This window comes from Caretta caretta, chromosome 6, assembly GCF_965140235.1.
Source record: "Caretta caretta isolate rCarCar2 chromosome 6, rCarCar1.hap1, whole genome shotgun sequence".
NCBI lineage: Eukaryota > Metazoa > Chordata > Testudines > Cheloniidae > Caretta > Caretta caretta.
In genome coordinates, this window is record NC_134211.1 from 46,703,197 (window position 1) to 46,728,767 (window position 25,571).

The 25,571-nt window shown below is 40.0% G+C and overlaps 1 protein-coding gene across 3 annotated transcripts in view; it reads right to left on the bottom strand.

Annotated features, from left to right (window-relative positions):
• Nucleotides 1–25,571, bottom strand: part of NAV2 (neuron navigator 2) — a 660,409-nt gene that overhangs the window by 501,651 nt on the left and 133,187 nt on the right. The window contains exon 1 of one of the 3 annotated variants that reach the window (XM_075129478.1): nucleotides 187–266. The exons of the other annotated variants lie outside the window; for them this stretch is intronic. The gene's annotated coding sequence lies outside the window, so the exon portion shown is untranslated. Of the gene's footprint in view, nucleotides 1–186; nucleotides 267–25,571 lie in introns of those variants that run through there. 3 annotated transcript variants of the gene reach the window in all.

Consider the following 25,571-nt stretch of genomic DNA (forward strand, 5'->3'; position numbering starts at 1 on the left):
CGAAAAAGAGAAAGTCATTTGCATTTCCACATATACAACACCTGTCATCCAATGATCTCAAGATATGTAAACATTTCAGCTAATGAAGCCCCACAATTCCCATATGGGGGGTATTATGAGAACCATTTTACAAGTAGGCAAACTTACAAGAACAAACTGAACACAAGGAAAGGTTATCTGACTCACCCAAGATCACACAGCAACTCAGTGCCAGAACCAGGAAGAGATCCCTGGAATGTCATCTCCTAAGTCCTTTGTTTCAATCACTTGACAGCACTTTCTTCCAATTGTATGCCACATTATATATGAACAAAACCTAACAGGAAAATGTGAAAACATTGAAATGCTGCCTCTGCATGAGGGAAACATTTTTATTCAGAGCTTTTCAAGCCATTGGATAACATTACGGTTTGGATAATTGTGGGAGACAACTTTTGCATGAATCATTAAAAGCGAGCTATTGTTGTGTACACACTCACTCCATAGTCGTCTCAAGCTATTGTTGATCAAAACTGTAATCTTTCAGCAAAATGCATAAAGATTGGCCTCTCCTTATACTACTGAGCAATGATGAGCTCACATACTTTTGCTCTGTCTTATTTCAATTCAGTGCATTTATCATAATGTTTAACATATGAATAAAGAACCTTTTTTTTACATCAAAGTCTTCACCTTCACACATGCAATGCAGTAGTAAATGAACAACAAGCCGAGATTTACACTCCTGTAGTACTTTCCAAACATGGGACTCATAGTATGTTACAAATATTCATGAATTAATGTCACAGCACTCCTGAGAGGTAGGCGCAATAAGTATTTTTTCTTTTTACTACCAAGGGAGAGAGAGATTAAGCAATATACCCAAGAGCATATAGCAAGTCAGTGGCGTAGTTGGGAATAGGACACAGCATCCCTGACCCTTCACCTTGTGCCATGGAGCCACAATAACATGTGTGTTCTTAACCAGAAAAGCATGTTTATTACCTACCAAGTATGGAACATATTCCAATAAGTGAAGGAGCAAGAGCCTCTAAAGTATTTCCAAGCCTTAACTACTATAAGCGACAATGGGTTGGTATAAATATCTCAAATAGAGGTGCTATTTCTTGATCCCAAGGGGAAAAAAATCAATCTATTCCTGCCAGCAACAGACCCTTCACTGAAAATACTCATTGGTGCTCACTAGTTCTGCTGAGGCAGCAGCATGCTTCAGCCAGGAACAGTGGCATCTCTGTCAGGAAATGGACGGGACTGCAGCCTTGAGCATAGTCATTTGGGAGCAGCTCTTCAGCTGCTATAAACTGTCATAGCTCCAACAAAGTCAATTGACTCCAGACAAGGATCTGGCCCTAGGTAATGGGGGAGATAAGTACCACCTCATTAGCATTAAGTTAAGAAGACAGGCCCAAGCCAGCTGTATTAGAATATGATATGCCCTGAATCCAAGTTAATTCACATGTTGAATCTACCCACAAGAGGTCAACCAAATAAGCCTAGGGAAAGTAAGTGTTCAGTGCAGTTCAAAGTATTTTACAGTGATCAAAAGCGTCTTCCTAAGAGTGTTTGGGCTCTTAAGAGTTTTGTTATATATTATCTTTTGTTTTCCTCTTCACCCTTCTTTTCCTCATTACGGGACTGTTGGTCAATATTTAGTTTGCCAGTAACAAATAACTGAAGTGTTTGTTTCTCTTCCTTGGTTATGTCTTTTTTCTTTGGTTTAAAATCAATGGGTGACAGAAGCTATAGCAGTTATATCCGTTCTCAAAGGTCCATCTTGAGGTCAGGTCACAAAGAGTTACGAAGCAAGGCCCTCACCGAACACTGTGTGCAGGGATGAAGATCCACATGTGAGCAAAAGAGAGCAATACATAGCTATTTTACAATAAGCAGAATTACTAATTCTTCAAACCATAGTGATCTGTGCTTGTCTGCAACCCTGCATTTTAAATGTCAGTGGGGAATGAAACTCACTTTGTAAATTACCAAGACACTGTGATCAAAGGAGATGGCTGAAACTGCTGAAATATGGTTTATTATTAAGGGATAAAGAGAATGCAAATAAACTAATTATAAAATGGGGTTTGCAAGAAGGAAATTCTCAAAGTAAAATTTTAAGCGATGTTCAAATGATTATAATTATTAAGAACATATAGCCAAATACAGATGACATGATAACTAACTACTAATAACTAACTAACTACTACTAACTACATGATAACTAACTAATATAGCTAACATGTGAAGTACAGAAGTGCCCACATCTTTGATTTACCTGCACCCAACGAGTCAGGTGCTAAGTGCTAAAGCTAAGAATACAGCAATAACTATGGCTGATTAGGCATTTCTGAAGACTGAGGTTCAACTGAGGATCATGTACGAAGAATACTAATTGAGCCTCAGTTTGACACAATTAATCTGATCAGATTCCATTCTACAAAAGCCTCCCTCCCCGAATGGATTATTCAGAGATTCTGTGTCCTAGTGAGAAGATGCTGTATCTTTTCTCTTTGCATCAAGCCCATACTTTTCAATGTAAGAGCTAGTGGGTTACTCCACATACACAGGCTTTTTCTGTTTATATGTATGCTGTGCACAAATCACCAAACAAAAAACCTGATCTTCTGAGGTACTCGGTATCCACCCCTAACTCTAACTGACTTCAACGGATATAGAGAGAAGTCAGTACCACACAGGATCAGGTCAAAGACTAAGAAGCTGAAAGAGAGTTATATTCTGCTCCTAAAAATAGAAGCTGAAAAAGTATTTCTATTCAATTGAAAAATCCTTCCCTTTCTGCATTGCGATTCTTGCAATAAAAATTTGAAGTCTTAGAAAACCACATTCTCAATAATTTGTGAAGCTATACATCTGTGTCAAAGTGCAGCCTGTGCGCACAGCCATATGGCACTGCTGTTATCTATCATATCTATCTATGGTCACACATCTTGCAATTTTTTTTAAAGATGTAACAATGTTTAGCTCTAACAATAGCAAAGAGATTTATCTTAGACAGCGGGTGCTATAGAAAACTATGTGGAAAAATATTTTCTACAGACCGAACCAGATCCTCGGCTGGTGTAAATCAACATAGCTCCATTTAAGTCTTTTTGTACCTCTGTAGTGACTTGAGCCCCTTTTCAACAAGGTTCTTACATGTGTACTTAACTTTAAGAAGCTGAGTAGTCCCACTGGCTTCAATGGGACTTCTCGGGTTGTTAAAATGAGGCAACATCAACAGAGCTACACTAGTTGACAGCTACGGACAATACGGTTCAATGTATGTTCCAGTAGAAGATATGGAACAGCTCCAGAGCTTCCTTTTTAGCCTGGTACACACCAAATGTGCTCATCCTGAGATCCTTTAATGCACTTCCAGGTACGGCTGAGGTTAGCTTAAATAAGGTAATTTACGCAGACATTGGGTGAACGGTATGACACAGTTTAGCATTCTGTTACAATTATTACAGCATAATATTTGATCTGAAGAAAGCAAACTTTAAAAAAATGTGCATTCTGCTCACGTATTTATTTATTTTTAAAAAATCTGTTCAACAACTAAGGTCTCAATACAGCAAGGTACAGAGGCACATGCCTAATTTGAAACACTTGAGTAGTTTCACTGAAATCCCTGGGATTACTCATGTCCTTAAAGCCTAAGAAACTTACTGAATTGGAACCTATACCACTACAGCGATACAGAAAGATAGGTGGCAAGTATTTCAATCATACACCAGTTTCACATTTCTTTCACTAAGAGGTGCTACCATGGAGGCAATGGGTTGTCTCTGTACTCAACAGTAACAGAAAGGTTTTAAAAAAAAACAAACAACCTCAAACAACCAAGCAATTCAAATAGGTCTCAAATATAATCAGCCCCAGGGCTTTCACAAAAAATACATGGTAAACAAACTGAAATGCCTGCAGTCACCATAACACTTTCATTAAGTTGCATCCTCAACAATGCATCCAAGTAGTCCAAAATTGACAAGTACTTAAAGCTATTCTTGTCCAAGTCTGAGTCCCACTGAGAAACAGATTACAAATACTTCTAACAGAAAATAGCAGTAAATCAACTTTCCTGAAGTACATCACGCCTTTCTGCCCTCCAAACTTATGCAGGTGTTGAATAATATGTGCATGTTCTCTGGGGCAATGAATTCAAACATATTGTTGTTTAGGTTAGTGTTCATTATGGAAAGAATAAATTAAAAGCAATGTTGGGTTCAACCATGGCCCCACTGTAGTCAATGGAAGTTTGCCATTGACTTCAAAGGGGCCAGGATTTCACCCACTAAGAGCAGGTCTACACTTCCAATGCAGCTGTGCTGCTGTAGCACATCTGGTGAAGACGGGAGAGTGCTCTCCCATCAGCATAATTACTCCACCTCAATGAGAGGTGGAAGCTATGTCGGCAGTACAATGTTTCCCGCTGACATAAAGCGACGTGGATGTTGCTTTAAGTCAATGTAATTTACATCGCTCAAACTGTGTACGTTACATCAACTTAAGTGGTAGTGTAGGCAAGCCTTAAGTCTTCTAAACATTATCAGTAGTCTTGTACTGTAGTGAAGATCTGGAAATATTCTTAAGATTTTTGTTTCTTCAAGGTCTATTGGCCTAGATATATCTGTTGCCAGAATTATTTTACTATGTCCCTTTCATTGTTAGTACAGGACGGAGACAAGGGCTTCAAGTCAGCCAGAAAACAACTCATTACAGATGGAACTCATAAGAACTGCCAAACTGGGTCAGACCAAAGGTTGATCTAGCCCAGTATCCTGTCTTCCAACAGTAGCCAATGCCAGGTGTCCCAGAGGTAGAATAGGTAATTATCCAGTGATCCATCCCATCGCTCATTCCCAGCTTCTGGCAAACAGAGGCTAGGGACACCATCCCTGGCCATCCTGGCTAATAGCCATTGATGGACCTGTCCTCCATGAATTTATCTAGTTCTTTTTTTAACCCTGTTATAGTTTTGGCCTGCACAACATCCTCTGGCAAGTGAAGTGAAAAAATACTTCCTTTTGTTTGTTTTAAACCTGCTGCCTATTAATTTCATTTGGTGACCTGTAGTTCTTGTGTTATGAGGAGTAAATAACGCTTCCTTATTCACATTCTCCACACCACTCATGATTTTATAGACCTCTGTCATATCTTCTGTCCCCCCGCCCCAAGTCATCTCTTTTCCAAGCTGAAAAGTCACAGTCTTCTTAATCTCTCCTCAGAAGCCATTCCATACCCCCAATCATTTTTGTTGCCCTTTTCTGAACCTTTTCCAATTCCAATATATCTTTTTTGAGATGGGGCGATCACATCTGCCTGCATGCAGTATTCAAGATTTGGGCATCCCTATATATTTATATAGAGGCAATGTGATTTTCTGTCTTATTATAGAACCCTTTCTTAATGCTTCCCAACATTCGGTTTGTTTTTTGACTGCCGCTGCACACTGAGTGAATGTTTTCCAAGAACTATCCACAAGGACTCCAAGATCTTTTTCTTGAGTGGTAACAGCTGATTAGACCCCATCATTTTATATGTGTGGTTGGGATTATGTTTTCCAATGTGCATTACTTTGCATTTATCAACATTGAATTTCATCTGCCATTTTGTCGCCCAGTCACCCAGCTTTGTGAGATCCTTTTGTAGCTCTTCGCAGTCTGCCTGGGACTTAACTATCTTGAGTAGTTTTGAATCATCTGCAAATTTTGCCACCTCAGTGTTTACCCCTTTTTCCAGATCCTTTATAAATATGTTAAACTGGTCTGAACAGGACTGGTCCCAGTAGAGACCCCTGGGGGACACCACTATTTACCTCTCTCCATTCTGAAAACTGACCATTTATTCCTGTCCTTTGTTTCCTATCTTTTAACCAGTTACGAATCCATGAGAGGACCTTCCCTCTTATCCTATGATGGCTCACTTTGCTTAAGAGCTTTGGTGAGGGACTTTGTCAAAGGCTTTCTGAAAATCTAAAACTCACTATATCCACTGGATCCCCCTTGTCCACATGCTTGTTGACCCCTCAAAGAATTCTAGTAGATTGATGAGATATGACTTCCCTTTACAAAAAATAAATTGACTCTTCCCCAATAAATTATGTTCATCTATGTCTGACAATTTTATTCTTTACTATAGTTTCAACCAGTTTGCCTGGTACTGAAGTATACTTATGGGTTTGTAACTGCCGGTATCACCTCTGGAGCCCTTTTTAAAAACTAGCGTCACATTCGCGATCCTCCAGTCATTTGGTACAGAAGCTGATTTAAATGATAGGTTACAAACTACAGTTAGTAATTCTGCAATTTCACATTTGAGTTCCTTCAGAACTCTTGGGTGAATACCATCTGGTCCTAGTGACTTACTACTGTTTAATTTAATTTGTTCCAAAACCTCCTCTAATGACCTCAATCTGTGACATTTCCTCAGATTTGACACCTAAAAAAATGGCTCAAGTTTGGGAATTTCCCTCACATCCTCAGCCGTGACAACCGATACAAAGAATTCATTTAGTTTTTCCGCAATGGCCTTATCGTTCTTAAGTGCTCCTTTAGCATCTCAGTCATCCAGTGGCCCCACAGGTTGTTTAGCAGGCTTCCTGCTTCTAATGTACTTTTAAAAATTGCTATTACTTTTTGAGTCTTTGGCTAACTGTTCTTCAAATTCTTTTTTGGCCTTCCTAATTGTATTTTTATACTTCATTTGTGAGAGTTATGCTTTTTTCTATTTTCCTCACTAGGATTTAACTTCCACTTTTTAAAGGATGCCTTTTTGTCTCTCACTGCTTCTTTTACTTTGTTGTTTAATGGCGGTGGCACTTTTCTGGTTCTCTTACTATGTTTTTTAAGTAGGGGTATACATTTAAGTTGAGCCTCTATTATGGTGTCTTTAAAAAGTTTCTTTGCAGCTTGCAGGGATTTCACTTTTGGCACTGTACCTTTTAATTTCTGTTTAACTTCCTCATTTTTGTGTACTCCCTCTTTCTGAAATTAAATGCTCCGATGTTGGGCTGCTATGGTGTTTTCTCTGCCACAGGAATGTTAAATTTAACTATATTATGGTCACTATTACCAAGTGGTCCAGCTATATTCACCTCTTGAACCAGATCCTATGCTCCACTTAGGACTAAATCAAGAATTGCCTCTCCTCTTGTGGGTTCCAGGACTAGCTGCTCCAAGAAGCAGTCATTTAAGGTGTCAGAAAACTATTTCTGCATCCCATCCTGAAGTGACATGTACCCAGTCAATATGGGGATAGTTGAAATCCCGCACTGAGTTTATTTTTTTATAGACTCTCTAATCTCCCTGAGCATTTCATAGTCACGATTACCATCCTGGTCAGGTGGTCGGTAATATATCCCTACTGCTATATTCTTATTATTAGAGCATGGAATTACTATCCATAGAGATTCTATGGTACAGTTTAGTTCATTTAAGATTTTTACTTCATTTGATTCTATGCTTTCTTTCACTTATAGTGCCATTCCCCCACCCAGCACAACCTGTTCTGTCCTTCCAGTATATTTATTACCCTAGTATTACTGTGCCCCATTGATTGTCCTCATTCCACCAAGTTTCTGTGATGCCTATTAAATCAAAAGCCTCATTTAATACAAGGGACCCTAGTTCACCCATCTTATTATTTAGACTTCTAGCATTGGTATATAAGCACTTTAAAAACTTGCCCCTTTTATCTGTCTGCCATTCCATAACATAATTGAATGGAACTCTTTCATGTGACAGTTTCTCATCAGATCCTACCCATATTTTATCCTTTTCCATCCTCTCCCCTTTACTAGAGCATAGAGAGTCTCCATTAATAGATCCTCCCCAAGGGATGCCTCTGTTCAAATCATGTGCTCCTCCACACCTGTCGGCTTTCCCCCAGCCCTTAGTTTAAAAACTGCTATATGACCTTTTTATTTTTAAGTGCCAGCAATCTGGTTCCACTTTGGTTTAGGTGGAGCCCATCCTTCCTGTATAGGCTCCTCCTTTCCCAAAAGTTTTTCCAGTTCCTAATAAATCTAAACCCTTCCTCCCTACACCATTGTCTCATCCACGTATTGAAACCCTGCAGTTCTGCCTGTCTCACTGGCCCTGCGCGTGGAACTGGAAGCATTTCAGAGAATGCTACCATGGAGGTCCTGGACTTCAATCTCTTACCTAGCAGCCTAAATTTGGCTTCCAGGACCTCTCTCCGATCCTTCCCTGTGTCGTTGGTACCTACATGTGCCACGACCACTGGCTCCTCCCCAGAACGATACATAAATCTATCTTGATGTCTCAAGAGATCCACAATCTTCTCACCAGGCAGGCAAGTCACCATGGGGTTCCCCTGGTCATTTCAAACCAGCTATCTATGTTTCTAATGATCGAATCCTCCAAACCTATTACCTGTCTCTTCCTAATAACTGGAGTTCTCTCTTCTGGAGAGGCATCCTCAGTGTGAGAAGACACCACATCATCATCTGGAACGAGGGTCCCAACTATGGAATCATTTCCCTCTGCTCCAGTTGGATGTTTTTCTTCACTGAGACTTTCATCCTCCTCAACAGCACAGAGGTGGTGTGGGACTGGTCTACTCTGTCCCAGAAGTCTAATCTATGTACCTCTGTCTCCCTTAGCTCCTCCAGTTCCACCACTCTTATCTCCAAGGCCCGTAAACGGTCTCTGAGGACCAGGAGCTCCTTGCCCCGCATCACACAGGCCACCTGCCCATAGGGCAGGTAATTATACATGCTGCATTGAGTGAAATAAACTGGATACCCCCCCACTTTCTTGCCGGACTTCTCTTTTTACTCCTGCATTCTCTTTTTACTCCTGCAGCTCATTCCTTTGTTGATGTTTTGTTTTTATCAGGGGATGTTTTTGGCTTTAAGTTTAAAGAATGTTAAGTGTATCTAGCCCCCACCCACACACTCCCCCATTAGCCACTCCTGTTCACTAGCTCCTCTGGTTGTTTTAGGAGCCGTCTTTTTAAAGTTCTTGTCTTCCTGAGTAGCCCCGCCCCCTGGTTAAGGGTTGATGGGTGCTAAAGGGCTTAGGATTCAAAGCCTCATTAAGAAGCTCTCAGCCTTGCCTAGAAGGCTAGACTTGCATGTCCCCAGACTTGTGTGTTCTCTCAGCAAAGTGCTGGCTCCCTCCAACATCATAAAGCACATTTTATTAAATCAGAGGAGGAAAAGTTAACAACTGGATTTGCCACTACTGTGTTTCTTTTTTATTGCACTGAAATCACCTCAGTTTATACAGCAAATGCTCTGTTAATCAGGATGCATTGGCTCATTTGCCAAACTGTCTGGAAACATGAGTCCAATCTCAAAAGGATACACTTAGATCTTTAACTTGAACATGTCTTGGTTTAGTGGGAACAACAACAGTTGCTTTTATTTTAACTTTTTAATTGAATTCTTATTTTGAAAAGAGGATGATTGGGATCATGAAGGTTACAAAATGCAATAGATGTCACTATAAAAGTGCTGGCCTTGAAGTTAACAAGATGACACATGAATTTGAGTGCTACTGAAGTTATGCAGGATTAGATCAGGATTCAAACATGCAATTATCTTACTGCTCAGTAAAAAGAAAAAACAACCTTCTGAACTATACAGAATTAATTCTATATTAAAAGGAAGCACATCATGTTACAAACCTGTTTCACACAGGCGCCATATTGAACCAGTCCAGTTACTGAGATTATTTCTGAAGTTTAATTTCAAGGAAAGAATTTATGATTTATTTCAATTTTATTCATGTGGAGACAGCTGGAGTGCAGCACACTTAGAGTGCTCCTGTTCAGATATATAGACAAGGGAGAGAAGGATAGAACTGACAGACCTAGAACAGTCCAGAGTTACCATCCTTGTTCCACATCCCTTATTAGTAAAACAAAAAATCCAAGTTTGGATTTTTGGGTGAGGGTGAGAAACACATTGTTACTGAAATGTATGCAGGAGCCATTTAGTTTCAAAGGGGACATCAGAGGGGGTTGGTAGTCACATTACCACATCTGCAGGGACTACAGCGGCAGAAAGAGAGAGGGAGAGAAGGGAGGGAAAGAGAATTTACCATGAAATTGTAGCTCACAATGGGGGAGGGGCGAACTGCATTGCAACCAAAACTAGTCAGTCACCTCTAGTGTCAATACAAAATCCTAGGTAAGAGGGGTTAAGAAATATTTTCCAAAAGGGCAAAAGCCGAGAATGGAACTGAAGTGGCTAACTAGTTCTAACAACTGCAACAATAATGACAGGTGTGGGATTGTCAGTGACTAGAGGATTTTCCTCACAGAAAAAAAATGGTTGTTAAAATAAAACAAGCTCAGTGAAGCTCTAGCATGAGTACTGAAAATGATCAGACAGATTTTCTCAAGTGTTAGGCTCCCATTGACTTCATCTGAAGTTGCAGGTGCTCTGCACTTCTGAAAATGAGAACCTTAAAACAAGGGGCTTGCTAGAGTATGCCTCCATTACCTAATTTTATCTAAAGTTTTGCAAAAGAAGGAAACTAATTGAATGGTCAGGAAATGGACTTACAGGTGCCACGAAATCTTGGCATATTCAAGGAACTGATGAAATCTCATTTCATATGTATGACCATCAGATCCCATGCTTCCATATTTATTTCCTTTCCTGAATTTTCTTGGATCAAGTTTGGTCTAGAGACAGACCAGAACCAAATCTTCATATCTGAACTCCAGAACTTTTGTGGCTGGGAGGTGAAGAATTCAAATCCAAATTTTTAAAATTCTGGTTTATAGCTATCTATAATGTGCTGAATAACAAGCCCAGATCTGAATAAGCCCCAAATCAGGGGGAAATTCAGTCAGTCACATTTGGATTTTGGGGTGTTAGGCCCATATCTAGCATGGGTACAGAGGCACTCTTGTTGTTCAAGTGAGGGCTCTACCTGAATAAGACAGAAGTGATGCTGTAAGGATAGGGGAGGCAGCCAGAGAAAATAGCAAGAATTCTATCTCCCCTTCAGATGTGTTTGTCATATGTTATTAGACTTCTCAACCTGTTATATTCCCAGATTCTATTAGACAGTCATACAGCAACAGTGATCAAGATGGACTTTTTCCACCTATGTCTACTCAGAGGAATGCAACTGTTTCTTTAATGTTCAGGCCTTGCTACTATGATCCAAACCTTTGTCACCTCAAAAATCAGTCTCCTGCAATATGCAAGTGTGAGGCTACACCTTAAATCAACTCAGAAACTGAAGATGGTGTAGAATGTGGTGGCCTGCTTATCAGGTGGAAGGCACTGCCATGATCACAGAACACCAGTTCTCCATGATCTTCGCTGGCTTATTATTGGCTTCCAGATATAGTTTAAGATGTTGGACCTATAAAGCCATAAATGACTTGTGATGTAGCCTACTGGAAAGACTGGAATTCAGCCCAGGCTATGACAGGGGACAGACGGATAGAGGCTTTGTTTTGGGTTCTTTGTTTCTGTGTTCATTTGCTCTTCGGACTAAGAGGGACCAGACATCAATCCATGTCCTCCAAACCACTCTGAACCAGTCTCTCATGTTACAGAAATTGTAAGTACAGCCAGGCAAGGCGTATTAGTTTATCTTTGTTTTCTCAACTTGTGAATTTTCCCTTTGCTAGAGGGAGGTTTATCCCTGTTTTTTGTAACTTTGAAACTAAGGCTAGAGGGGGTTCCTCTGTGTTTTGTGAATCTTTTTGTTACCCTGTAAAGTTATCTTCCACCCTGATTTTACACAGGTGATTCTTTTATCTTTTTTTAAATAAATTCTTCTTTTAAGAAACTGATTGATTTTTCATTGTTCTTAAGATCCAAGGGTGGGTCTGTGTTCACCTGTACCAACTGGTGAGGATATTATTCTAAAGCCTTCCCCAGCAAAGAGGGTGTAGGGCTTGGGGGAATATTTTGGGGAAAATAAGACTCCAAGTGGTCCTTTCCCTGATTCTTTGTCTAAATCACTTGGTGGTGGCAGCATACCGTTGAAAGACAAGGTGGAATTTGTGCCTTGGGAAAGTTTGTAACCTAAGCTGGTAAAAATAAGCTTAGGGGGTCTTCCATGCGAGTCCCCACATCTACACCCCAGAGTTCAGAGTGGGGAAGGAACCCTGACAGTGCAAATCTAAGTAAAACAAACACATCACTGAAGAGCATGGTTCACTGTACGGTCACCAAAGCTATACAAGCATCCTTTCTGCACTGTCCAATATAACTCTGCTCTTTCATAATTTAATTAACAGAAGCTAACTTTATTTATCCAAGTTACATAGACAGATAATAAATTTATACTTGCTTGTAAAATGCATAAATACCGTTAAAGATGTAGGTGTCATTACACCGGGTATTGTCATTACACCACCATCAGTCACATTTACAGAGCTATCTGCAGTATTTCCCATTCTGCAGTAGGAGGACATTACAGGTGTTGTACACTTCTACTTCTTAATGGCACAACATATAAAAATAGTGTTAGAAGAGCATTCTGTTTCAAACCATTACGCTATAAAGTCTTGTACCCCTACATCCTGTAGAAATTGATATGTGATGCTTCACAAGAAGATGGAAAAATTATAAAATTGTGCAGCATACAGGAAAGACATGCAAGGGCATTCTTTCATGAGCCCTGTAACCATCAACTTATTCCCTACAGCATGAGATTTGATTACTCTTGTCCTGACATGCCCAAATTTAGGCCACAATCCTCAAAGCTTTACACACATGCCATAAATCAAGGGCGCAAATGTTACTATTGCAGATAAAATTATCCAGCCACCTTGTTTTTAAACCTAGTCATACTACAAGGGTATTTTTGTGGGATAACAGGTTTCTTCTACCATGGGCCTAATTAAAACTCCAACTGACTCAAAGCACATAGGAGTTGGCTCCAATGGATTTATCCCAGGTGGTGTAGTGGTATTATCTCTCCTTTCCCAACAGTCAGTCTCTCTATCCATGCAGGCAGTGTTTGTAATCCTATTGGTTCCAGTGAAAAATACGGGCCAATGGGGATAATATAAGACCTTTTTCTTAAATTAGAATACAGAAGCTTTTGGCCCAAAAGCTTGTATATTGGAACATCTCTGTTTATTAGACCCAAACATCATTTTATCCATCTTGTCCATTTTTAGTTATGTGCACAAATATATCAGGTATATAATAAAATGCCAATTCCCGCATACACATATATGTACAACACAAAATAGCAAAGCAGAGTTTCCAAAGCTTAACTAAATGTTCAGCCTTAGGAGTAATGGTAGTATGAAAAACATTTGCATAAGCTTGTAACTTACACAAGCATAATATGGATGATGTGCAAGAACACAAAGCTAGAACTACTGCTTGTGATTTTCAGAACTAGATAATGATACAAGGATAAAATATAACTAATGGAAAGGCATCTGTGATTACATAATTAGCATGAATGCTTGCTAACCACTTTAAAATAACTACACTTACCTTCTAAAAGCAACACCACCATAAAGAAATCCTAGTGCAGTTGAAGTGCTGAGAATGGAATGCTAATCTAGGGAGCACAGTGTCTGCATATGAATGAGACTCTCTTTGGGTCTCTAACATTTAACAATCTTTTGTAAATGTGATGAGTGAGAGGATTTCAACCACATGACTCCAGCTTTTCGGATGTTTCAGGAGGTGCCTCAAAAATTCCCTTTGTAACACTCAGTTTTACTATTGTCCTTCATTAAGGGTTTGAATATTATAAACTAATGGCTGGGCCTTCTTAAAATACTTTCCTTACTTGAAAATCCATTAATTTTGCAGTTCTCACTGTCACTGATTTGTAGGAAAACTATCTTGGATTTTTCTGTCAGGTAGTGAAGTGACATTAATCGCAGTTACAGTGGTGCAGTCACTGTGTGTTTTAGAACAACCAAAATACACAGCGACATCTCTCACTATGACAGGTTTCAGAGTAACAGCCGTGTTAGTCTGTATTCGCAAAAAGAAAAGGAGTACTTGTGGCACCTTAGAGACTAACCAATTTATTTGAGCATGAGCTTTCGTGAGCTACAGCTCACTTCATCGGATGCATACCGTGGAAACTGCAGCAGACTTTATATACACACAGAGAATATGAAACAATACCTTCTCCCACCCCACTGTCCTGCTGGTAATAGCTTATCTAAAGTGATCATCAAGTTGGGCCATTTCCAGCACAAATCCAGGTTTTCTCACCCTCCACCCCCCCACACAAATTCACTCTCCTGCTGGTGATAGCCCATCCAAAGTGACAACTCTCCACACAATGTGCATGATAATCAAGTTGGGCCATTTCCTGCACAAATCCAGGTTCTCTCACCCTCCACCCCCCCACACAAATTCACTCTCCTGCTGGTGATAGCTCATCCAAAGTGACCACTCTCCCTACAATGTGCATGATAATCAAGGTGGGCCATTTCCAGCACAAATCCAGGTTTTCTCACCCCCCCCACCCCCATACACACACAAACTCACTCTCCTGCTGGTAATAGCTCATCCAAACTGACCACTCTCCAAGTTTAAATCCAAGTTAAACCAGAACATCTGGGGGGGGGGGGTAGGAAAAAACAAGGGGAAATAGGCTACCTTGCATAATGACTTAGCCACTCCCAGTCTCTATTTAAGCCTAAATTAATAGTATCCAATTTGCAAATGAATTCCACTTCAGCAGTTTCTCGCTGGAGTCTGGATTTGAAGTTTTTTTGTTTTAAGATAGCGACCTTCATGTCTGTGATTGCGTGACCAGAGAGATTGAAGTGTTCTCTGACTGGTTTATGAATGTTATAATTCTTGACATCTGATTTGTGTCCATTTATTCTTTTACGTAGAGACTGTCCAGTTTGACCAATGTAAATGGCAGAGGGGCATTGCTGGCACATGATGGCATATATCACATTGGTGGATGTGCAGGTGAACGAGCCTCTGATAGTGTGGCTGATGTTATTAGGCCCTGTGATGGTCTAAGGTGCCACAAGTACTCCTTTTCTTATCTCTCACTATGTTCTACTGAGGTAAATTCCATGTTACCATCTATACCTCTTGTATCGAGTAATCAGTTCCTTAAAACTGTAATGACACAGTGGGAAACTCAATAAATCAGATCAGTCTATCTGATCTGAAAGACCCTCTGGTAAGTGCCTGAATGTAACAGATCTTGTTGTGTAGAGATATAAGATGGTGTCAGACATGCTCTATCATTAGCCGCTGCAGTAACAGATTCATTAATTTTATTTACACCTAGAGATGAGGGGGGTGGGGTGCATTAGGCTTTTCTTCTTCATTTAAAATCAGAAAATTGTTATGCAATTTGTTCCCTGAGTTGTCACTGGGTCACTCCTGAGGCCTTGCTGGCATCTCCATGCTTTGGGAGGAAAAGATACATACAGATGGTTCTCCACTTCCCTTCCAGCAGCCAAAGCTCACAGAGTGCTACTAATAGGTCTCAAGCTGATATTTGCCCTTTATGCTACAGGCTGAAAAGCTGCTAACTGCAGAAAGGAGCAGGAGAAAGGGGTGGAATAGTTCAGTATGCTGAGTGGGCAAGCGCCCTCCTGGCAAAAATGTCTTGAGGTGAAATGGTTGGCAAAGCATAAACTAAGCCCTGATACTGAAAGTCCACACACACACACCCCGCTCCCCCAAACAACTAAGTCTTCTTAGCAAATGGGTTAAGTTCCAGTGAAGAAAACAGAAATTTCGGAAATACCTGAGCAAGAAGGAAATCAACATTGCTCACACACAAACACACAATGCATTTTGTCGTTGTAAAAAGCCCATGTAGGAATTGTTTAATATGTGGTCTGTCTTATTTTGGAAGATCAAAACTGCAGAACATACACTCACAGATCAATAAGGGAGGACATAATATCACTACCATCAAGCTAATCTTAACCGGCTTCTGAATAATTCAGTCTCATTAGACTTCCAAGCTGTCAACCTAAAGGTTATATGAAACATGCATCAATCTGTCAAAAACGTGGCAAATGTCTCCTCATTGTCTACCCACACATCAGGTATTAGTACCAAGACAAAATGTATTTCAAAGTTTTTAGCTAAATCATAACAAAATTGTGATCCTGAAAGCATTTAACTCATCAGGAACAGAAAAAGGATTTTTAAGAAAACACATGACACCAAAAAAGAACTAGGTGTCATTTTGTACTATGCCGCAAACGCTGAAGTTTAAAAGCTTATTATAAAACCAAGGTGAAACAAAACCGTAAACCACCAAGGGACCACTTAAAGACAAGGAAACACTGGCCAAAGAGTGTTTGATTTATGGTATAATTGAGCAAGTACCTTTTTTTTTTTTTTTTTTTTTTAAAAAGGCTGTACTATTTTTCCCACACAATCTTACCTATGTTAGCAAAGTTACTGCACAAAAGGCATGGATCATTTGTATTTTTTTAGCAGATGGTTCATCAACCTGATGGTCGCAACACACAGGGTGTCACAAGCAGATCAGGGCGGGGGAGAGGGGAAACAAACTATCGTCCCTTTTTTATTAAACGTTTAGATGGATGTGGAGTCCCAAAATGAAGGGAGAAGAGTCCTGAAACTTTTTCTATTATAACATGAGCCCATGGTATAAAACAGGTTGTGAATGGAGCTGAACGTTTTCATTTTTGAAATTTCATTTTGCAAGGAGGAGAGGGAGTCGAAGAGTCCAAAGAATGACAAAAGGTTTAGAAATCCTTACCTCTGAGGAAAGATTAAAAACTGGATATGTTTAGTCTTGGGAACAGAAGCCTGATGGGGGACCTGATAATAGTCTTCAAATATATCAATAGCTATGAAGTGAGCTGTAGCTCACGAAAGCTCATGCTCAAATAAATTGGTTAGTCTCTAAGGTGCCACAAGTACTCCTTTTCTTTTTGCGAATACAGACTAACACGGCTGTTCCTCTGAAACCTATCTTTAAAGAGGACAGTTATCAGTCATTCTCCATGTCCTCTGGTAGGACAAGAAATAATTAGCTTAATCTGCAGCAAGGGAGATTTAGGGGAGATACTAGGGGGAAAAAAACACCTAACTTTAAAGATTAAGTACTGAAACAGGTTATCTAGGGAGGCTGTGGAATTCCCATCACTGGAGGTTTTTAAAGACAGGTTAGACAAACACTGGGCAGGGTATATAGGTATATTTAGCTCTGCCTCAGCGAAGGGCTGGACTATGTGACCTCTTGAAGTCCCTTCCAGCCCTACATTTCTATGAATCTATATTTCTCACACTATAGCCTGGTGGCTAGGGTATTGGCCTGGGGATGTGGGATATCAAGGTTCAAGTCTCTGCTCTGCCTGATTCAGAGTGATCAGATATGAAAAACTCTGCTCTGAATCAGACAGAGCACAGACTTGAACCTTGATGCCCTCCATCCCCATCAGTTCCCCCAAACAGGCTTCCTCAGTGGAAAAGATTAGAGTCTGATCTAAAAACGGACATTTCAACACAATTCCCATTTCCTGAAGATATTCAAAAAGGATTTGTTCTCATTCAAACAAGTTTCAAAACAATGAAAGTTTCTGTGAAACACAATTGTGATCCTCTGGTCAGCTCTAGTTGCAAACAAATGCTTTAGTAACAAATGCTATTTAACCCTGTGGTCCCAACAGGTGAAGAAATCATCCATTGACCAAGACATTTTCTACTTTCACACTTCATCATGACACCTTACCGCCCTGATTAGGCTAAATATTCCTGCAAGAATAGAATTGAATACATAAAATAGGAAATGAATTAAAAGGGACATGATGAAGACACACAAAATAATGAATGGGGTACAGAAGGTAGATTGGACACTGTTATTTGCTCTCTCTCATATTTCAAGAATTGTGTGAAACTGACAGATAATGAAGTTAAAACAGCGACATTTTCATAAAATGCACATTAGCCTGTGGAACTCATTGTCACAAGATACCACTTAGTCAAGAGCTTTGCAAGATTCAAAGTGGATCTTTAGATGGATCGTAATATGCAGTTACAATACTGAAAATTAGGGGGGAAAGAGTTTGGGGAGGTATAAAACCTACATGTTTCAGAGCATAAGCCAACATGCAACTAATGGGGGTGGGGGTAGGTGAGAAAGAGGTAGAAAGAAATTTTCCCTAAAGTAGGTTATCCCATAACTTATTCCCTCCTCTCAGCCAGATGGTACTGGTCACTGCTGAAGACAGAATACTGGACCAGAGGTCTGATCCAGTATGGCAATTCTTATGTTCCTACATTAATGCTTTAAGTCACAATTGAATATTGGTTAACAACAAAAAAATGTTTGTGCTCTCCACAGAGCTAGAGAGATAGGGATTAATATAAGATGTTCATTTTACTCTCATCTAAGACCCAAGATCTATTACCTGGAAAAACAGCAATAATTTCAATTATTTCCCTTGCTAGAGCGCAGAGACTCACACAAGGGAAATGATCCATGAATCAGTTCAAACCAGTAGGATTAATGTGGTGACAAAATTCCTCAAACTGTTTGGCAGAAGATCATCTTATTAAAAACTATGTTATGTTTGTCAAGTTTCTTGGGTTGTAAAGTTCTGGTAACAAAGCAACAGCGATATATACTGTAGAACCTCAGAGTTATGAACACCATGGGAATGGAGGTTGTTTGTAACTCTGAAATGTTTGTAATTCTGAACAAAACATTATAGTTGTTCTTTGAAAAGTTTACCACTGAACACTGACTTAATACAGCTTTGAAATTTTACTCTGCAGAAGAAAAAATGAGAAAAATTATGCTTTTAACCATCTTAATTTAAACAAGTACAGAATCAGTTTCCTTACCATTCAGACCTTGTTTCCTTTTTTAAGTAGTTTACATTTAACACAGTACTGTACTTGCCTTTTTTTTTTTTTTTTTTTTTGGTCTGGGGTGCTGCTGCCTGGTTGCATATTTCCAATTCCAAATAAGGTGCGGGGCTTACTGGTCAGTTCATAACTCTGAGGTTCTACTGACAGGTTTCAGAGTAGCAGCCGTGTTAGTCTGTATCCGCAGAAAGAAAAGGAGGACTTGTGGCACCTTAGAGACTAACAAATTTATTTGAGCATAAGCTTTCGTGAGCTACAGCTCGTTTCATCAGATGCATGCAGTGGAAAATACATTGGGGAGATTTTAGATACACAGAGAACATGAAACAATGGGTGTTACCATACACAATGTAACGAGAGTGATCAGCTTAGGTGAGCTATTACCAGCAGGAGAGAAAAAAACCTTTTGTAGTGATAATCAAGGTGGGCCATTTCCAGCAGTTGACAAGAACATGTGAGGAACAGTGGGGGTGGGCGGGGACTAAACATGGAGAAATAGTTTTTCTTTGTGTAATGACACATCCACTCCCTGTCTTTATTCAAGCCTGTTAATGGTGTCCAGTTTGCAAATTAATTCTAATTCAGCAGTCTCTCATTGGAGTCTGTTTTTGAAGTTTTTTTACTGAAGAATTCTATCTGCTTCCCAAGATCCATAAACCTAGAAATCCTGGACATCTCAGGCATTGGCACATCTCAGGCATTATCTCAGGCATTGGCACCCTGGTTTGTGTGGCTACGTAGACTCCTGCCTCAGGCCCTATGCTACCAGCACTCCCAGCTATCTTCGAAACACCACTGACTTCCTGAGGAAACTACAATCCATTGGTGATCTTCCTGAAAACACCATCCTAGCCACTATGGATGTAGAAGCCCTCTACACCAACATTCCACACAAAGATGGACTACAAGCCGTCAGGAACAGTATCCCCGATAATGTCATGGCAAACCTGGTGGCTGAACTTTGTGACCTTGTCCTCACCCATAACTATTTCACATTTGGGGACAATGTATACCTTCAAATCAGCGGCACTGCTATGGGTACCCGCATGGCCCCATAGTATGCCAACATTTTTATGGCTGACTTAGAACATCGCTTCCTCAGCTCTCATCCCCTAATGCCCCTACTCTAGTTGCGCTACATTGATGACATCTTCATCATCTGGACCCATGGAAAAGAAGCCCTTGAGGTATTCCACCATGATTTCAACAATTTCCATCCCACCATCAACCTCAGCCTGGACCAGTCCACACAAGAGATCCACTTCCTGGACATTACAGTGCTAATAAGCGATGGTCGCATAAACACCACCCTATACCGAAAACCTACTGACCGCTATACTTACCTACATGCCTCCAGCTTTCATCCAGACCACACCACACGATCCACTGTCTACAGCCAAGCTCTACGATACAACCGCATTTGCTCCAACCCCTCAGACAGAGATGAACACCTACAAGGTCTCTATCAAGCATTCTTAAACTACAATATCCACCTGCTGAAGTGAAGAAACAGATTGACAGAGCCAGAAGAGTGCCCAGAAGTTACCTACTACAGAACAGATACAACAAAGAAAATAACAGAATGCCACTAGCCATCACCTTCAGCTCCCAACTAAAACCTCTCCAATGCATCATCAAGGATCTACAACCTATCCTGAAGGATGACCCATCATTCTCACAGATCTTGGGACACAGGCCAGTCCTTGCTTCCGGACAGCCCCCCAACCTGAAGGAAATACTCGCCAGCAACCACACACAACAGAACTACTAACCCAGGAACCTATCCTTGCAACAAAGCCCGTTGCCAACTGTGTCCACATATCTATTCAGGAGACATCATGATAGGGCCTAATCACATCAGCCACACTATCAGAGGCTCATTCACCTGCACATCTACCAATGTGATATATGCCGTCATGTGCCAGCAATGCCCCTCTGCCATGTACATTGGCCAAACTGGACAGTCTCTACGTAAAAGAATAAATGGACACAAATCAAACGTCAAGAATTATAACATTCAAAAACCAGTCGGAGAGCACTTCAATCTCTCTGGTCACTCCATTACAGACCTAAGAGTGGCAATTCTTCGACAAAAAAAACCTTCCAAAACAGACTTTAACGAGAGACTGCTGAATTGGAATTAATTTGCAAACTGGACACCATTAACAGGTTTGAATAAAGACAGGGAGTGGATGTGTCATTACACAAAGAAAAACTATTTCTCCATGTTTATTCCCCCTCCGCCCCGCCGCCACTGTTCCTCACACGTTCTTGTCAACTGCTGGAAATGGCCCACCTTGATTATCACTACAAAAGGGTTTTTTTTTCTCTCCTGCTGGTAATAGCTCCCCTTAGCTGATCACTCTCATTACAGTGTGTATGGTAACACCCATTGTTTCATGTTCTCTGTGTATATAAATCTCCCCCCTGTATTTTCCACTGCATGCATCCGATGAAGTGAGCTCACGAAAGCTTATGCTCAAATAAATTTGTCAATCTCTAAGGTGCCACAAGTCCTCCTTTTCTTTTTGAGGTTCTACTGTAAGCAACTGAACCATGGAGGGAACAGAGGAGGCTGCAGTCCTATCATATGGTGAACTGGAGGCCCAGGCAGCAGAATTTTTCTAAGTAGTGGGCAATTCTGATTAACGCAGACTGTCTCCAAGCAAAATGTGAGGTGGGTCTGCCATTGTGAGGCGCTCTTATTATACTTCATGTAGAAAATCAATTAAATTTGAAGCAATTTCATTGGAGCCACAGAAGCAGTAGAAACACTTGAAAGAAGAGGTTCCTTGTCTTCACTGTCTGAATTTCATCTAGTGTCAATCTGAGGTTCCAGAGGCAAGGGGTGAACTACTTGTAAGATTATCACCATTCTTGGTTACTTAAAGAAAACAGAAGCTGGAAAACCATCCCTGAGGGAAGGAAAATGGCCAGTAATGTTTAACATACAGTGTGGTAACAATGTCACCAGCTACTGATCAACTTCTAACCTCTCCTTTCTGGCAACAGTCGTTCAGAAAGTGACAACCTTATGGAGGTTGTGAGGAGGAACAGGCTACAGGGTCATCAACATGTTGACATCACTCAGCTCTTAATCTCCTTTCTTGCAGCTCCTGACTGAAATGTATTCCTGCTCATCCAGTGCTTGACAGAGGAAAGGACCTGCACGAAAGCCATCTGGTTCAGACTCAACTCATATAAGATAGCAGTGATTTTGGTCAGAAGAAGGAAGTACTTTGAAGAACTAGCAAAAACAACTGCTCCCTCAGCTGAGGGCATATGCCCACCAATTGTCAAAGTGGTTCATGTTCTCCAGTTGTTATTGGATGCCTGATTGTGCTCCTGGATGGCCACACAGCAGAAAGGTTTAGAAATGCCTTCCTTGATCTCCAGCTGGCCAGAAGATTATGACTATGCCTCCAAGATGCACACCTTACCATCAAAGGCCACGGGGAAGCAGCAGCAGCCTCTCTTTTTGGTAGGATAGACCCATAAGAGTATATCATACATAGGAGCCGCAAACTCTCTAACACCACCCACCAATTCACTTCTGGATGAAATTCAAGGGTTGTTCATGATCTAGGAACTCCCATAATTAACCACCTCACCAGTCTAACAGACTGCCACTATGTCCCATAACACAAATGGGTTCAGAAGGGATGCTTTGGCTTGACACAGAAGGGATGCTTTGACTATTATACTGCTCAAGGGTGCTATGTATAGAGCATTTACTGTGTCAGGCCCTTGCTTTTGGAAATAATCCCCCCTTCGGATAAATTTATTGATCTGCTGCAGAGAGTTGCAGGGTACGTGCTCCCATTTTTTTTAAGTGGAGGTAAATTGGGTCTAGACATATCATAGTAATGGGCACTTTATAATGTATTTTATCATTATAAGTATTTATAAATAATGAAGTCACTAACACCAATAAGAATACTAGTATGCATACACTTTAGAATGTGCTACTGTACAGTCGCTAGAGTGGTAGCTGTGTTAGTCTGTATCAGGAAAAAAAAAAGAGGAGGACTTGTGGCACCTTAGAGACTAACACATTTATTTGGGCATAAGCTTTCGTGGGCTAAAACCCACTTCATCAGATGCATGCAACTGATACATCCAATAAAGTGGGTTTTAGCCCACGAAAGCTTATGCCCAAATAAATGTGTTAGTCTCTAAGGTGCCACAAGTACTCCTCGGGTTTTTTTTGTACAGTCTCTAATAATCCTTACCTTAGTTAAACACGCATAATCATTTGTGTAGGCTTACTTTTCTTAGCATGTACAGTACAGGACAACGTGCCTATTAAGGTAATTATACAACCCATCATGTAGTCTTCAGATGTTGCTTTAACTTGTGTATTCTATTTCTCAGACTTTCAAATTTCTGAGTGGTCTGCTGTACACAGCCAAACCTCCCTGAAGTCAATTGATTAGGGACAGGACTATGACCACAGCACTGAACTTGTTCGACCCTATAAACCTTCCTTTAAAAATCCTCTACAGACGCTTTTTCATTGAAGGAGTATCTTCCTAGCCCTTTATTACTTAATCCCTTTATAATCCAATCAACCTCTGTAGTATCATGTCAGCTCTCTGTCAACACTGTAACCCTGTAATATTTCATTCTAGTAAAAGAGCATCACCACTTTCCACTTCCAGAGATGCAGTAATTCCTACCCTTGACCCAGCTTTGTTCAGGATTCATCTTCAGTTGGCATAACCACCTTAGAAAGACAGATCCCATTTTCTACACATCTTTATTTCACTGAGGTTCAGAGGGAAAAATAAATGGATTTAACTGCATTATACTAGGGCTTAAAATGCAATGTATATACAGTATAATTTGTTTTTAGCGTAGACCACATTTCAGTAACTTAACAAGTAATCAGATTCAGGGTACTAAACCAGAACGCAAACCAGCAGTTGAGTAAAATTATCAGTGGCGTCAACTGTAAAGATCCTTTACCAAAACTCAAATTTATGTAATAAAGTTTCTTTTTGTAGTGAATTAAGTTCTTTCAACTACTATTTTCATAAACTACAGAAATAAAATACTATATGCCAGTGGCTCTCAACCTTTCTAGATTACTGTACCCTTTTCAGGAGTCTGATTTATCATGCTTATCCCTAAGTTACACCTCACGTAAAAACTTCTTGCTTACAAAATTAGACATAAAAATACAAAAGTGTCACAGCACACTATTACTGAAAAATTGCTTGCTTTCTCATTTTTACCATGTAATTACAAAATAAATCAATTGGAATATAAATATTGAACTTACATTTCAGTGTATAGTACATAGAGCAGTATTAACAAGTCATTGTCTGTACGAAATTTTAGTTTATACTGACTTTGCCAGTGCTTTTTCATGCAGCCTGCTGTAAACTAGGCAACTACCTAGATGAGTTGATCTACCACCTCCCACGCCCCCTCCCGGAAGACCTCTGCATACCCCTGATGCTCTAAGCAACAATCACAACCCAAAGATTCTAGTGGTTGCCCTCTTGCTAAGCAATTAAGCTGACTGCAAGAAATATCTATATTTTTATGATATTGGCAGTGTTTGGTGACTTATTCTGAATTGTTTCCTCTAATGTGGGGAAACAATAGAATGGCTTGAATAAGGTATTTTATGACCATTTGCTGAGAACGCATCCTCTCCACGCATTTCTAATGATGTACCTCCTCAAACCTGTCCTGAAACACACAATGCTAACTAGAACCCTTCTGGGCACTGGTGTTAAACTGCACTGTGTTTTTTTTTTTATATAGACCCAAATCCTCTCAAACTAGCCACTAACATACTAAAATTTTCATAGGCTAGTCAATACAGTGGAATCTTCCAAATTGTCTTTACACAGAGCCTTCCGAGGTCAAACACGTTTGTATGTAAAACCTAATGCGTTCAGAGGTCCAGATCCTCGGCTGGTGTAAATCAGCAATGCTCCACTCTGATGTTAATGAAGCTACACTGATTTAAACCAGCTGAGGATCTGAGACATAGTATGCAAATATTTAACACTAGCCCAGTCGTTATTTCAAGCCAAATGGAAAGAAATATATTCAAGCAGTGACCTCTACAGTCTGCAACAACATGGTTGCATTAATTGCAAGTCTAATGAATAAGATTTGAATTTCAGGCATGAAAATGAACTGTAATATTTTATGCAGCGTTAATTAGTAGAACCATACATTAGTATAAGATGCATTCAGTCACTGAACACAAGCCAAACATCCTTTACAACTGCACACTTTCTGTTACCACTATACTTGATAAAGTCATTAATTAGACTGTAACCAATGCATTAGTGTTTGGAGGGTTACAGAATCATTATTAACAATTAAAATAGCAATGAAATTGAAGTAGGAGTCATACACAGAATATTTTCAGATTAATTTTGACTTAATTTTTCTTTATTTCTTTGGTGAGGTTTTTTCATTTCAGGTACAAAAACCAGAGCTGAAACAAAACAACAATCACAAAACAGAGCTTCTCTTCATTCAGAATGGGAACTTTTCATTTCTAGTCTAATAACCGAAAATGTGACATTTTGGAAAAGGACACATTATTAGCTTTTTATATTTACTTGCAATTTTTTCTAGTCATTAACATTTACGAAAACAAACTCATATTATACTATAATTGAGTAACAAAGGAGTTATAAATATTCTCCTGAGAAGGCAATAAACTAGACAGGTTTCTTCAGCACATGAAAATGTTCGTGTTTTTGTAAGCATCTGCGGTGTAGTACAGGATCATCTT